At 42.0% G+C, this 14,197-nt stretch overlaps 1 long non-coding RNA gene across 1 annotated transcript; it reads left to right on the top strand.

Annotated features, from left to right (window-relative positions):
* Positions 1-918: 918 nt before the first annotated feature.
* LOC125989975 (uncharacterized) lies at positions 919-11,604 on the top strand. The gene is made up of 2 exons (XR_011085977.1): positions 919-2,055; positions 11,539-11,604. It is a non-coding gene; the product is annotated as an uncharacterized lncRNA (long non-coding RNA).
* The last annotated feature ends 2,593 nt before the right edge of the window (positions 11,605-14,197 follow it).

The following is a 14,197-nucleotide window of genomic DNA, read 5'->3' as shown; positions in this document are numbered from 1 at the left end:
GCCTGGCTCTGAAGCACCTTTGACCTTTGGCGAAGGAAAAGAAAAGACTGATGTTGTGCTTGGAGGAGGACAAGTACACTCCGGAGGAAATACAACATCCTCGGAGACGAGAAAAGACAGTGAAAAGCGGAGGAACTCACAATGATGAAAATTGACTCATTTGAACAATGGACTCATTCAAGAGTGATGGATGGGGTCGCTCTGAAGCAACAGCCAAAGAACACCAACGTGAGAGGGTGAAGTGCGGCAAAAAGAAATGGACTTGGAGTGTCCGACGACCAAATCGCACTCCTTGCTACGGCGTTCCCAAATTTGGTGAAGCTTGGTTCAAAGTGGAAGGGAGGTTCATTGTGAACTGAGTTTGACAGAACTGAGGAGATTTGATAAATAAATAAATAAAAATTTGAAAAATACATAGGGCTCCAGAGAAAAGCATTATAATCAGAGATTGAACGGATTTGGATAAAACAAATAGGCTAAAACGGTAGGAAACAAGAGCAAGATCTTATATTTTGGCTCATCAAGCTTAAGACGTAGAGGTCGAGTTATATAAATTTTAGAACAGGACATTTGGCAGTCAGGAGGAAGCTAGGTTGCTCAATGTACCTACTCAATACAATAGTAAGGGTTTTTATACCACAGTGGAGGTTGGATGGTTAGAAAGTTAGGTACGTTCAATTTTTGACATTCACACAATCATGCATAGGAGTCACAAGGCAACAGTTAACAAGACAATGACTGCAATAGGGGCCACCTACGACTGCACCGACATGGAAAAGTAGAAGTGAGAGAGCAGAGTATGGGATTATATGCTAAAACGTCTGCTATACAGTTACCAATAGGAGATTCTATCAAGAGAAGCTACATGAGAGATGGATTAGAATCTCTTTGTCTGCGTGGGTGCGTGGTGTGTGTGTGTGTGTGTGTGTGTGTGTGTGTGTGTGTGTGTGTGTGTGTGTGTGTGTGTGTGTGTGTGTGTGTGTGTGTGTGTGTGTGTGTGTGTGTTCACACCCTGTGTGGGTGCGAGCGTGTGAGGAGAAAGAAGGCATGGGTAAGACAATCTCTTTTAAACCAGGAGGCAATAAATGGGAACGCCCCTGTCATAAATAGTTTTTGGTTAAAGGGAATCATTAGGAAGTGTTCAAACTCTTCCCGCAAACATTCCTATTTGCCAGTTAAATGGGCACTACAATTGACTACGAGAGTTGCAAACAACAGATGAAGAGCAGTCCTTGGCAGATTATATGATCAGGACGCTCAAACTGTGTCAAAGACAAATTTACTGCCGCTTGATCTTTCCTCCTCACAGGTCGACAACCCCATCAATCCAGGAGACTGGGTCTACATCGAGGTCATCAAAAGAAGGAACTGGGCCAGCCACGACGGGAGGGACCATTCCAAGTCTTGCTGACTACACATGTTGCACCCAAGGTTGCAGGACCCACAAATGCATTAACGACGACTGCTCTCCAGGAGGAAACTGGATGGGAGCTTTGGACATCACCGCTGTGTGCCAGGATGAGAGAGCCGTTTTCAAGGTGTAAGGGCTCTACTACCAACATGGCTGCACCATCGGACGGGACCTACTTCATTCAGAAGTTCAGAGGCACTGCCTCACCTGCATCCTATGAATGCACGTGCCTGTTCAGTACGGATCATGGTTTTGTGGTCACAAGAGTTGTCCGATGCTGCCTGCCAACTGGACACGAGTGTGTGCGCCGGTGTGTGTGACAGACCTCACCTACAGACTAGAACATCATCAGCTGACGAAAACACGGGCACATATACAACTTCTTAGACGTGACAGTTGTGATAATGATAATGAGACGTGGATTGCGTAGATGCTGTTCTGTTGAGCATGTATTACGGAAACTTGTTGATTTGACCATCGAAAATGCTTCACAAGTGATGGATACAATGATGTACTGTTTCTGTGTTTTTCTTTTTATTTTTTATTGATAGCATTCTGGTCGCCTGTGGCAACGGGGCCGTGTAAGAATTTTCCTGCTAATAACATCTGGCCAGCAGGTTTTTCGCTTACACAATAAGTTTGAGGTAATGCCTCATCTTCACTGGAAAGTGTTGCTAACATTGTTTGTTGTTTTTATTTTTACCATTCTACTTTCATCATTATACGTATATATGTTTTTTTTCTTGCTTGTCTTTGTTGTTTGGGGTGACATAATCATATGATAAAACAGGAGGGAGATGTTAGGGTTTTCCAGGTTATCTTTATCGTAGGATTATGTTGGAATGTAACCTGTAATAATTACCCTCGCCTGTCCTGTCTTAACAAAAGGAGTAGAACAAAGTGCTAAGATCTTTTGAACTGATTGACTAGCTGCAGAGGAAGCAATCAAAGTTGTTTTGTTCACACAACATCGTGAAGGACCCCCTGCTGTGCTTTGATCAGCCAGGGGCTTCGGCCATTTGTCTACTCTGACCCCCACTCTCACCCCCACTCTGTTTCTCTCAATAAAAATGGTCCTGCAAGAGGCCTGAGTCAGACTTCATTCGATAATCGCTGTTCAGACAGCGACGAATGGACTCTCCACCTGCAGGTGTCTAAAAGAACTTGCTTGTCTCCTGTTTGGTTCTTGCAAAATAAGTTGGAGTGAGCAAATCTCTAACACGCATTTTTAAGCTGTTGTTGATAAGCACTCTCAGCTGTATCATTGAATGGGATGCCACTATGTACCCAGAATTCTTTTTCAAATCTCAATTGAATGGCGGCCTCATCACTTTTCAACTTTCTATCTTTTGTCTTTTGGATTTGTTCTCTTCTTTCTTGTGAAGCTTTCAACCACACTCTAGCACTTCTACCACTTCTTCCACATTTCAAATTTCCTTGTACTCCATACATTTTCTTCCACTTCAGCATGTATTGCATACAATTAAGAAATCTACTTGCCATGAACTTCTCGTTTTAAAGAAGAGCAGAGCAAGAGATTTACCGTTCTTATTTCCCATCTTAATTTTAGTAGTTTAAGGTTTTACAATTTTTTTCAATTTTTTTTTCTTTGAGGATCCTCAATGCAGGTTTAAATTGACCTTTCAACAAATTACTAGCCTGTTTTATTGCCATGGATCAACGCTAGAACTGCTTCTTAGTCAATTTATACTACCAGTCACACACTCAATCACACAAACTCCAGCGCTTTTTTAGGCCTATCCAGGGATGGGTGTAAAACCCTCCCAAACAGCTTTGGAAAAACGGACAAAAGAAAAAATCTACGCCCTTCTTCAATTAAGAAAAAGAAGCTCTGTTTTTCTTAGCCCGTTTCTTCCACTGGGACTTGAACCCAAGCTATTCTTTGGCTTGGAAAAACATACAAAGAAAAATCTACGCCCTTCTTTGATTAACAAAAAAAGAAGCTCCGTGTTTCTTAGCACGTTCCTTCCACTGGGACTTTAACCCAAGCCAGATCCCTCAGCTCGGAAAAACAGACAAAGAAGAGTCTACACACTTCTTCGATGAACAAAAAAGAAGCTCTGCCTTTCTTAGCCTGTTTCTTCCACTGGGACTTGAACCCAAGCTGGCTCCCGTGCACCTCTATGTGTTACGCGTTTAACAACACAACACAATTTCAGGCCTTTAACTTACTTGTCCCCTGGTTCGTTGCACTGCCGGGTCCCGTCAATCCACCTCTGTCAGACGAAGGCAGACCTAAGATGCTGGCCCAGCGAAGAATTTCCTTCCCAGGTCTTTCCTTACCAGGTCCGGCTAATGGACGCTGGCCCGTCGACGGTGTACAGCGCGTCGTCCTCCGTCAGCCAGATGATGGGTATGAGGGTCCCGGGTTTCGGCACCAAAATGTTAGAGATTTGCTCACTCCAACTTATTTTGCAAGAACCAAACAGGAGACAAGCAAGTTCTTTTAGACACCTGCAGGTGGAGAGATCACTCGCTACAGGAATGAAATCTGCCCTCCTTCCTGCACGTGGATATTTATTAAGAGAAACAGAGTGGGGGTATGGGTAGGCTGGCTAAAGCCCTTGTCCTCTAGTCTAAACATGTCAGGGGATGTTTTACGACCTTGAGATAAGGAGGACAAGGTAAGGTATTTATTACCTGTTGCATTCCAACATAATCCTACGATAAAGATAACCTGGAAAACCCTAACACATCACCTCATAAATCCTGTCACCTGTAGATGTGGGCTCCTGAGGACGTATAGGTGGGGCTCCATCTGAGTGATCCGGATGGCACAAATATGCATGAGATGAATGTTTTGTGATACTAGCAGACACATCATACATCGGATGATCTTCCTTCTCTTCAGCATCTGATGTCATCTGAGCCTGGACTTCAAGTACAGGTTGGGATCTTGGAAGACTTGCCAAAGGTTGTTCCAGCCTGTATTTCACATATTCATTCATTGCATCTTGGGGATCCTCGTGGTTCTGGAAAACTTTGAGCTTAGCAGTAGAGGCTGCTATTGCAGTTTCAATCTCTAGCTCCTCCAACTCAGCCTTCAACTTTGCTTCCTGCAGTTGAATTGCCTTTTTCTTTTTTAGCGATTCAGCTCGTGCTAGAAGAGCTGCTCTTTTAGCCTCCTCTTTCATGCGAGCCACTGAACTCGTGTTTGACACAACTGAAGAACTTTCAGTCCTGGAACTCGATCTGCTCTTACTTCTTTGACGACGAAGATCCGCTATTACAGAAATACTGTCATATGGAGCAACCTCCTCTTCATTGTGAACACTTCTTTTACGTTCTTGAATCCAACCTTCAGTCTCATGCAAAAACTGCTTAATAGTAGCTGCCTTTGACTCGTACCAGTCACGCTGGAAGTCAGCTTCATCTTCAGGTAACATCTGTACAATATTGTTGTTTAGCAATATGAACTCTTCATGCAGCTTGTAAAAACTTTGAAGTGTTTCTGACTCCATTTTATCAACATGCTCTTCATTATTCTTTATGTTGTCCATTTCCTTCATTTTAGCCGTAATATGAGCCATTTTTGCCCTTCTTTGTCCGATAAGCCTTTGGAGTTTCTCCTCGAGTGCCTTTTGTGCGTACTTTGGCTCCCTCTTATGGTCACTCGCCTGCATTGCGTCCGATGCGGCAACAAACGATCGTTTCTCCTCCATGTTTTAATCTCAGCAATATCCAACAAGTTTTTTCAACAAACGATCAAAAAGGGCTTTTATAGTCCATGAACGTAACAGTATTCTTCTACTTTAATGTCTTCTTAACTTGCAAAACAACTCATTAAGCGTGAATAGGTGCTCCCTCCGTTAGCATGGTTAGCTTCGCCATTAGCATGTTAGCAGGTCAGCTCCTCACGGTGATACTATGGCTCTCATCCTCTCCTCTTCCAAAAGCTTCCTCTCATTCGTCTCCTTTCTTGAATGTCCTTTTATCCTCCTGGAGACAGTTTTTGACTAATGTTATGGCAACAGATCCAATATCTGTGTCATTCCATAGACACTTGTAGTAAAGGACGCGTGCGAACCGTGAATTTAACAAAAAGGTCTTTATCTATAAAAAATACAAATACAAAAATTACGATAAATCAGTTTTACAATTCCTTTTTCTTTCTTTCAAAAAATACACAGTATATACTATGTGCACAATCTACACTGTCAAAAACTGTTTTTCTCCGTGTCTACGTAGTCCAACTGTCTAAACGATCCCTCAATGGTTTGTTCTAATGCAATACAGCCTGACAGGAAGTAAACCTCTCAAAATAAAACAAATTTTCACAATAAAAATGCCTAAACAAATGTCAATCGTCTTAACTCAATTTTACAAAATAAAAAAAACAAACCACAACACAATTAACTTAAACATTTCCTACTTATGGCTCTAACAGGGGGTGTTTAATGATGTGTAAACAGAACAACTTTGATTGCTTCCTCTGCAGCTGACAGGACAAGCTAGGTTAATTATTACAGGTTACATTCCAACATAATTATGGGATCAAACTAATTTATCCACCCTAACATATCCCTCCTGTTTATCATATGATTATGTCACCCCGATTAACAAACATAAGCAAGAAAATATAATGAAGATAGAAAAATAAAAACAAAAAGATAGAAACAGTACATCAACATATTCATCACTTGTGAGGCATTTCCGACGGTCAGATTATCAGGTTTCCGTGAAAAACGTTCAGCTAATCAACATTATCACAATCTTCTGTCCGCAGCGCATTAAAATCATCACATTCAACATACCTGAGATGTTGCATTCGCACTTCAGCTACGGTAGAAGACACAGATCTTGATACAGCTGATTTCAAACATGATAACACAGGTCGTAAACTAGCACAACAATACCAGCACAACAAACATAGGAGTCACAAGTTTCAACAGCAGTTGCCACCAGGCCCCAGAGAATAGTCATGAAAAGAAATCCCATTGATGTGGGACTTTGTCTTTTGACATGCCCTGCTGTAAGTTCTTCAGTGAGTTCACAGCGTCGTTGATGAGTGTCATTAACACCTGGAATGTATGTGCAACAGGAAGTCCCAATGATGTGGCACACGCCACCTTGCACTGCAGTCATCAAGTCCAGAACCATCCTGTTTTGCAAGACCATTAGTCCAATAGCCTGAATCTCTGTTTTGGCCATCATTGACTTGCAGCGAGAGAGATTCAGAAAAGATTGGAAACGATAGTTCAGTGTCTCGATGAAGAGTGATTGTTTTCTAACTCCGATCCAAGGAACAGGCGTATGAATGACTTTGTCTCCGACGGACCACACTTTGTGGCTGTCAGGGACATTCGCACCTCAGACGGGGTAATGTGGCTCAAAGGCTGCAACAGCTCTGTGTCTACGTCCAGAAGAGTTGTGTGCTGTCGTCAGCTGATGTTGTATCCTGTAGGTGTGGTCGGTCCCCCACACTGGTGCACACACCCGTGTCCAGTTGTCGGGCAGCATCGGACAACTCTTGTGACCACAAAGCCACGAGCCATTCTGAATGAAGTTGGTCCCGTCCGATGGTGCACCCATCCTGGCACTCAGCGATGATGTCCAAAGCTCCCATCCAGTTTCCTCCTGGAGAGCAGTCGTTAATGCATTCGTGGGTTTCATTTTCTTGGATGAAACAGGTGTAGTCCATTCCAGGTAACCTTTTTGTTTAGGCCACTTGTGGCATCTATCGTCTTTCAACAGTCACTTTGAGATGAATCCAAAAGAGTTCGATGACAGGTTCCTTTCTGTGAGTCCAGGGTGGGAGGGGTAGCATCACTGACTATGACAGCACAATGTTGAGATCCAACCTCTCCCACAGAGGTCATGCATTTAACTTCAGTGACAGTCATTGTTCTTGCCTCCAGGTGAACTTGCGTGGAGGAAGGGGGTGAGTTTGGAACACACATAGCATCCCTCCTGTGTGTGGGATCTCACAGTGAACTTATTATTATAATATACTTTTTATTTTATTTTATTTCGAACATCCAAAACAAAAAAGAAAAAACAAAACAAATCACACTCTAAAGTGCCACATATAAGTCCATACAACAAACAAACAAAATATAAACCAACAAACAGAAAAAAAATACAGAAATAAATAATAATAATAATACATAAGTAAATAAATCAATAAAGACTGCTCGAAAAGGAAGAAGCAACTTTACATGCTGATACCAAGCGTTGGTTTTGTATGGGCATCTGGGGTACCATGATCAGTCTTCAAAAATCTCATCATGTGACCATCTTTTTCCATGGTTGACATTGTCAATTGGTCTATTCAGATGAGCCCATAGACCAGGGGTGGGCAATTCCGGTCCTCGAGGGCCGGTGTCCTGCATGATTTATAGGTCTCCCTGCTGCAACACACCTGATTCAAATGATCAGGACTGTTATCCAGCTTCTGCAGAACTTTCTAATTATCTGACCATTTGAATCAGGTGTGTTGCAACAGGGTGACATAGAAAACATGCAGGACACCGGCCCTTGAGGACCGGAATTGCCCACCCCTGCCATAGACCATAGCACGCTTCAACCACAACGCAGCAGAGGATCCACCTGGCATGTGGACCCCCGTTGCTACTAGGATTGCAGAGACACCGGTATATCCCATTGCCTGTCAGAGTGGGGATCGTTGAATTCTTCACCAACATTGAGACGCCCCACCCTAAACGATGAGGCCCCTTTGTAGTCAGACTTCCCCACCACTCCGAAAATGGGGTCCAGCATTCTCTGTAACTTCCAGTGGGTGAATCCAGCTGGGCCTTCCAGCAATGTTCAGTGCAGTGGGGGTAGTCAGCAAGACTTGGAATGGCCCCTCCCACCATGGCTGGCCCAGTTTGTCCTTTTTGAGGACCTTCATGTCGTCCCAGTCTCCCGGCTTGGAGTGGTTGTTGACCTGTGGGGAAGAAAGATCAGGCAGCAGTAAATTTGCATTTGACACATCTTTCAGTTTGAGTGCTCTGATCACGCTATCTGCCAAGGACTATTCTTCATCTGCTTTTTGCAAATCTTGTATCATTCGCTAGTCAATTTTATTGTCCTTTTGAACTGGGCAAATAGGAGTGTTTACGAGAAGAGTTTAAACACTTCCTAATGATTCCTCCTGACCGAAGACCATTTATGACAGGGGCTATCCCATTTACTGCCTCCTGTTTTAAAGGAGATTCTCTGATCTTGGTTACTAGAGGAATGGACCGTAAGTCCTGTAGCAGATGGTTCCTTTTCTTATCAGTTAAACAAATGTTGATTAGTCAGGGAAGTGCATAAGCCCTTCTAACAGCTACACCACTTCCCCATAGCTTCTTTAGTCACTTTTCAATCATCTTCCGATTGCTTCAAGCAAAAGTTTGAAAAGCTTAAGAAAATTTTAACTCAATGGTATGACGCCAAATGTATTAGAGAATCCATATGTCGTAAAGTGTTGTATTATTACTATCTTTCACTATCTGTCCTACTCTCTCCCTCCTTCTGAGGCTTGGCGACGCCCATGCCTCACACCTTGACAAACTTTTTGGGAGCATGTGTTCTTTACTACGTATGATTCTATCATAATTTAACTTGACTTTCTTTCCAAAACGTTTCTCAATTTCCCAGTTCACACATCTTCTGCATGTGTTACTGGTTCTCCAGTTTTTTGTCTCTAGTTATCAATCCAAAAGCAACTTTTTTTTTCTTAGCATTTAACTTACTCAAAATCACTCTTTCTTCAAAGGTTTTCTACTAATTTTCCATAGTAGTCTCCAACAACTGAAACCATTCAACCTGCATTTTCCTTTCATTCAGGCAATCAGTCATCCTTGCTCATTTGCATATCACACAGTCTCCAAAAAGGAGTCTTTCGATCACATTGGTCCCAATTTATCCACACTCTCCACACAACATTCATATATTATTCTCAACTCAAGGTTCCTGATAGAACAATCCACCAATCAAAAAAAAAACTCAACACATAAAAGCTGCTGACAAATTAATCAGATTTTTTTTCCTTGTTTTTAAATTTAAAGAACTCAATCTCTCGGATCTAACTCACGTGTAGAAGTTGGTATAATCTTGTAACACAACCAATTATTCCTATTAAATCAAGAATTGCAATGTCTTAAATTCACAATTTTGATTCATCCAATTCCTGAAAACATGTTTTCTATGTCATTCGAATTTCTCTTCAAGGTGAGACACTAATGAGCACTAGTGTGAACCAGTTTCTGCCCGCAGATTTCTTTCTTTTTCTCTTTTTTATTTTTCAAAATTCTTTCTGTTTTGCAGTGCAAATTGGATAGACCATAGTCTAGCAAATTTCTTTGCACTAAAAGTTTAGCCAATTTCATCATTTCAACACATACGCACACACATGCACAGCTCTCGCGCGCGAGGGGTGGGGGCCCGGCACCAATGATTCGTCACAGGCTGGCCAGTTCCTGCAGTCGATCATGAAGCTGGTCCCGCCCACGCACGCGAGGACAGCACATTCTAATTCTTTATTTATCTTTTAGAAGCAAGTTGTATTTCTTTACCACTTGATTTGCAAATTTTAACTTAAGTGTGGACACACAATTTGATCTCTGGTCATTGGCCATACAATCAGCATTGTCATAAGTCTTGTATGCACAGGAGTTCTAATAATCTAGAAAATGTTCTAATAATCTGACAATGACATGTTTTGCTGTCATATGGGGGATATTTCAGGTCTAAATTTAGATACATGATTTGCATAGTAGTGGAAGCTCCTCTTGCCCCTTTGCTTGAGCCGCGGCTTGAGCTGCGACCTTGCACCTGCGCACTGGGGCCTTATTGTGTTCTGGTCTGACAAACACGTGACATTATCACGTTTCATCTTTATATGTTTTCCCTTCAATTTGTTCTCTTCTCTATTGTGAAGCTTTCAAACACACTCCAGCACATTTCAATTCTCTCTTTTCTTTCCTTTCTCAGTTACTTTTCTTCCCAGCCATTCTCCTCCAAAAATTTTACCACTTCTTCCACATTTCAACTTCAACTTTCCTTCTGCTCCATACTTTTTCTTCCACTTCGGCAGGTCTCACATACAATTAAGAAATCTACTCGCCATGTACTTCTCATCTACTTCAAGAGATTTGCAGTTTTCTTTTCCCATCTTAATTTTAGTAGTTTTAGTTTTTTAAATTTTTTTTTCAATTTTTTTTCTTTGAGCATCCTCAATGCAGGTTTAAATTGACCTTTCAACAAATTTCTTGCCTGTGTTATTTACTAGTACTGCTCTTTAGTCAATTTATCCTACCAGTCACTCTCTCAACCATGTGAGGGATCTGGGTCACGGCACCAAAATGTTAGAGTGGTGCCCACTCTAACTTATTTTGCAAGAACCACACGGGAGACAGTATGCCTTTTGAACACTTGCAAGTGGAGAGCTCGTTCGTCACTGTGCATACAGCGATCATTGAACCAAGTCTGACTTTGCTGTCTTGCAAGAGCATATTTATTGAGAGAAGCAGGGTGGGGGGGAGAGTGGACAGGATGGGGTTGAAACCCCTGGCCTCAGGTCAAATCATAGCAGGCGGTGTTTAATGATGTTGTGTAAACAGAACAACTTTGATTGCTTCCTCTGCAGCTGGTCAATCACTTCAAAGGATCTTAGCACTTTGTTCTACTACTTTAAGACAGGACAAGTTTGGTCAATTATTACAGGTCACATTCCAATATAATCATCGGCTCAAACTAATCTATCAACCCTAACAGATGTCTCTTAATTTCCTACGTCTTAACCCAGATAAAACTGAGATGTTGATAACTGTATATATACAGTGATACTGTAACTAATCTCTGGGTTATATTTAACCGAACGTTCTCCTTTCAAAATCACATTAAGAACATAAGAACTGCGGGGTTTTTTTCACCTCCGTATTTCTAAGATTCATCTGATTCCTTCGACTTGTGATGCGGAAACTATTGTTAGGGTTTTCCAGGTTATCTTTATCATAGGATTATGTTGGAAAGCAACAGGTAATAAATACCTTACCTTGTCCTCCTTATCACAAGATCGTAAAACATCCCCTGAGATGTTTAGACTAGAGGACAAGGGCTTTCTATTCAGCCCACTCATACCCCCACTCTTTCTCTTAATAAATATGCCTTTGCAGTTGGGAGAGGCTCCAGATTTCATTCCTGTAGCGAGTGATCTCTCCACCTGCAGGTGTCTAAAAGAACTTGCTTGTCTACCGTGTGGTTCTTGCAAAATAAGTTGGAGTGAGCAAATCTCTAACAACTATTATACATGCGTTTATTCAAGATTCAAGAGATTCAAGATTCAAGAGTTTTTTATTCGCCATGTTTGAGCGTGCCAAACAAGGAATTTGACTTCGGTAAATCACAGCCTCTGTTCAACATTTAGGTGACTAACAACAACACTCAGGACATGTGAAGAACGAAAGATATTCTCAAACACCCCCTGATCTTAAACTCCCAAGAGGGTTACGTCGTGCCTTGATGACTAACTCATTATTCTCTGGTCTTCCTAAATCCAGGATTAAAAGTCCACAGTTAGTACAAAATGCTGCGGCAAGACTGCTCACGCGGACGAGAAAATTTGATCATCATTTAACCCAATATGAGCCAACTTACATTGGCTCCCGGTCCATTTAAGATATTACTTCAAGGTTCTTCTATTAACCTATAAATCACTGCATGGCTTAGCACTTGGTATCTCGTCGACCTAGTTGTTCCTTATGTTCCGTCCCGTAACCTACGCTCGCAAAATGTTAGTCTTTTTCTGACCCCGAGGGCCAAAAAGAAGTCTGCAGGGTCTAGAGCAGGGGTCGGCAACCCGCAGCGCCATCTTTAGCACTCCCCTAGCGGCTCCTTGGAGCTTTTGCAAAAATGCGGGAAAATGGAAAAATGTTTTTTGTTGTTTTTTTAACATGGTTTTTAGATGGTAATCATGACACAAAAAAATGTATGATGTAAAAATGTATGTAGTTATGAATATATTAAAAATACAGAATTTCAGAATGGCGCCAAATAGCAACATTGCGTCATAGCCTGAGTCACAGAACAGGCAAGTTGTTAATAATCAGGTGTGTGAGTGATGGGCCATGGATTCAAAAGGCAAAAATAGAAAGATTGCTGATGAGAGCAGAGGGTTTAAGAAAGAATGGATTGAACTATCTGCTTTCATTGCCTGCATGTTTGATTTGCAATGAGAAGTTGACAAATAACAAGGAGAGCAAATTGGAGCGGCATTTTCAGCTAAAGCATGCTAAATTTGCTGCTGATCACCCAGTTGGAACTGAGAGGAAAGGTGCAATTGCCGTGCTGGTGGAGAAATTTGAGGACCGAAAAAAACATTTCAAGAAGTGGATTGCATCTCTAAACTCTACTGCTGCAAGTTTTGTTGCAGCCCGGGAGATAATAAAGCGTGAAAAACCATTCACCGATGGCGAGTACATGAAGGATTAATTCATCAACATATTAGTGTGCTTATTTTCGGACTTTAAAAACAAAACGGAGATCATTCAGAAAATTAAAGACATGCCTCTCTCCTCAAAAACAGTGAAGGAAAGGGTAATTAAAATGGCAAACAATATCACTGATCAGCAAATCAAGGACATCAATTCAGCTCCAGCTTTCTCAATTGCCTGTGATGAGTCGTGTGACGTGAGCGTTATCGAACAGACAGCTGTACTATGCAGGTACGTTAACTCTAACGAGCCGCAAGAGAAAATGATTGAATTGATACCACTTTTATTATTTTTTTTTAATTATTTTAATAGTAGACATACAGCTTAAATATTGACAGTCTGTCTTGCCTTATAAAAGGCTTTTAGATTTTTGCGGCTCCAGACAGGTATGTTTTTTTTTTTTTTTGGGCCAATATGGCTCTTTGAACATTTTGGGTTGCTGACCCCAGGTCTAGAGCATTTACTATTCGGGCTCCAGAGCTTTGGAATGCCCTACCGATAGATATCAGAACTGACATTGAACTGAAATTAAGAGACACATTTTTATGCTATGGCCTTTAATTAACCAGTGGTGGCTGATGCGGCTGGAGTTTGTGTTTTCGCCCATCCCAGCCAGGGGGGTTAGGGGACAAACTGAACGGCTGTCTGGATTTCTCGTTGGCCAATCAGGATGAAGGAACTGCGGTGGATTACCTCCCTCGAAGACGCGTCCAAGACAATTGAGGGGACCTCCTTCAGCTCTTCACTTTGAATTGGACATCCGCTTTTTCTTTGAATTGTTTTGTATTATGTGTTCTATGTGCCCTCAGGTTTCTCATTTTACCCCCAGTAGGGTTTTTTTGTTTTTGTTTTTCCTTGCCCTCCTGGGAGTTTAAGATCAGGGGATGTTTGAGAATAATTGTGAATTTTTATACCTGTGAAGCCCTTTGAGATTTGTTTGCAAGGATGAGAATTTTCCGTGGATCTGCGGACTTCAGTGTTTTTTTTTTCCCGTCGAAAGTATCATTTTCATGAATCGTGTAAATGCGTTGAAAAAATGTTTATATGGGGGGGGGGGGGGTAGGGAAGCCCAACTCTTCGAATGAGAAGCTCATGGCGTTGATGTTGTACGTGCGCATACTTAGCGTGTCAGGCTGGAGGAAGCACTCAAACTTGCCAGTCTTGAGAGCGTCATTGGCCAGGCTAGCCGGGATGCATTGGCGGAGGCTGCTAGCAGGCCAAAATTAGTGGGAGCACTGAGCTTGTTTCTCAGAAACGAGCGGTGTTAGAGGTTAACTTGCTCCCATGTTATCTTGCGCCCCGTCTCCAGTTGCGCTCGTTAGAGTAAAGCTTTGTGCGCAAT

Source organism: Syngnathus scovelli, chromosome 20 (genome assembly GCF_024217435.2).
Source record: "Syngnathus scovelli strain Florida chromosome 20, RoL_Ssco_1.2, whole genome shotgun sequence".
In the NCBI taxonomy this organism is placed as follows: Eukaryota; Metazoa; Chordata; class Actinopteri; order Syngnathiformes; family Syngnathidae; genus Syngnathus; species Syngnathus scovelli.
Note: the sequence above shows the minus strand (reverse complement) of the source record. Positions and strands in the feature narration are given on the sequence as shown.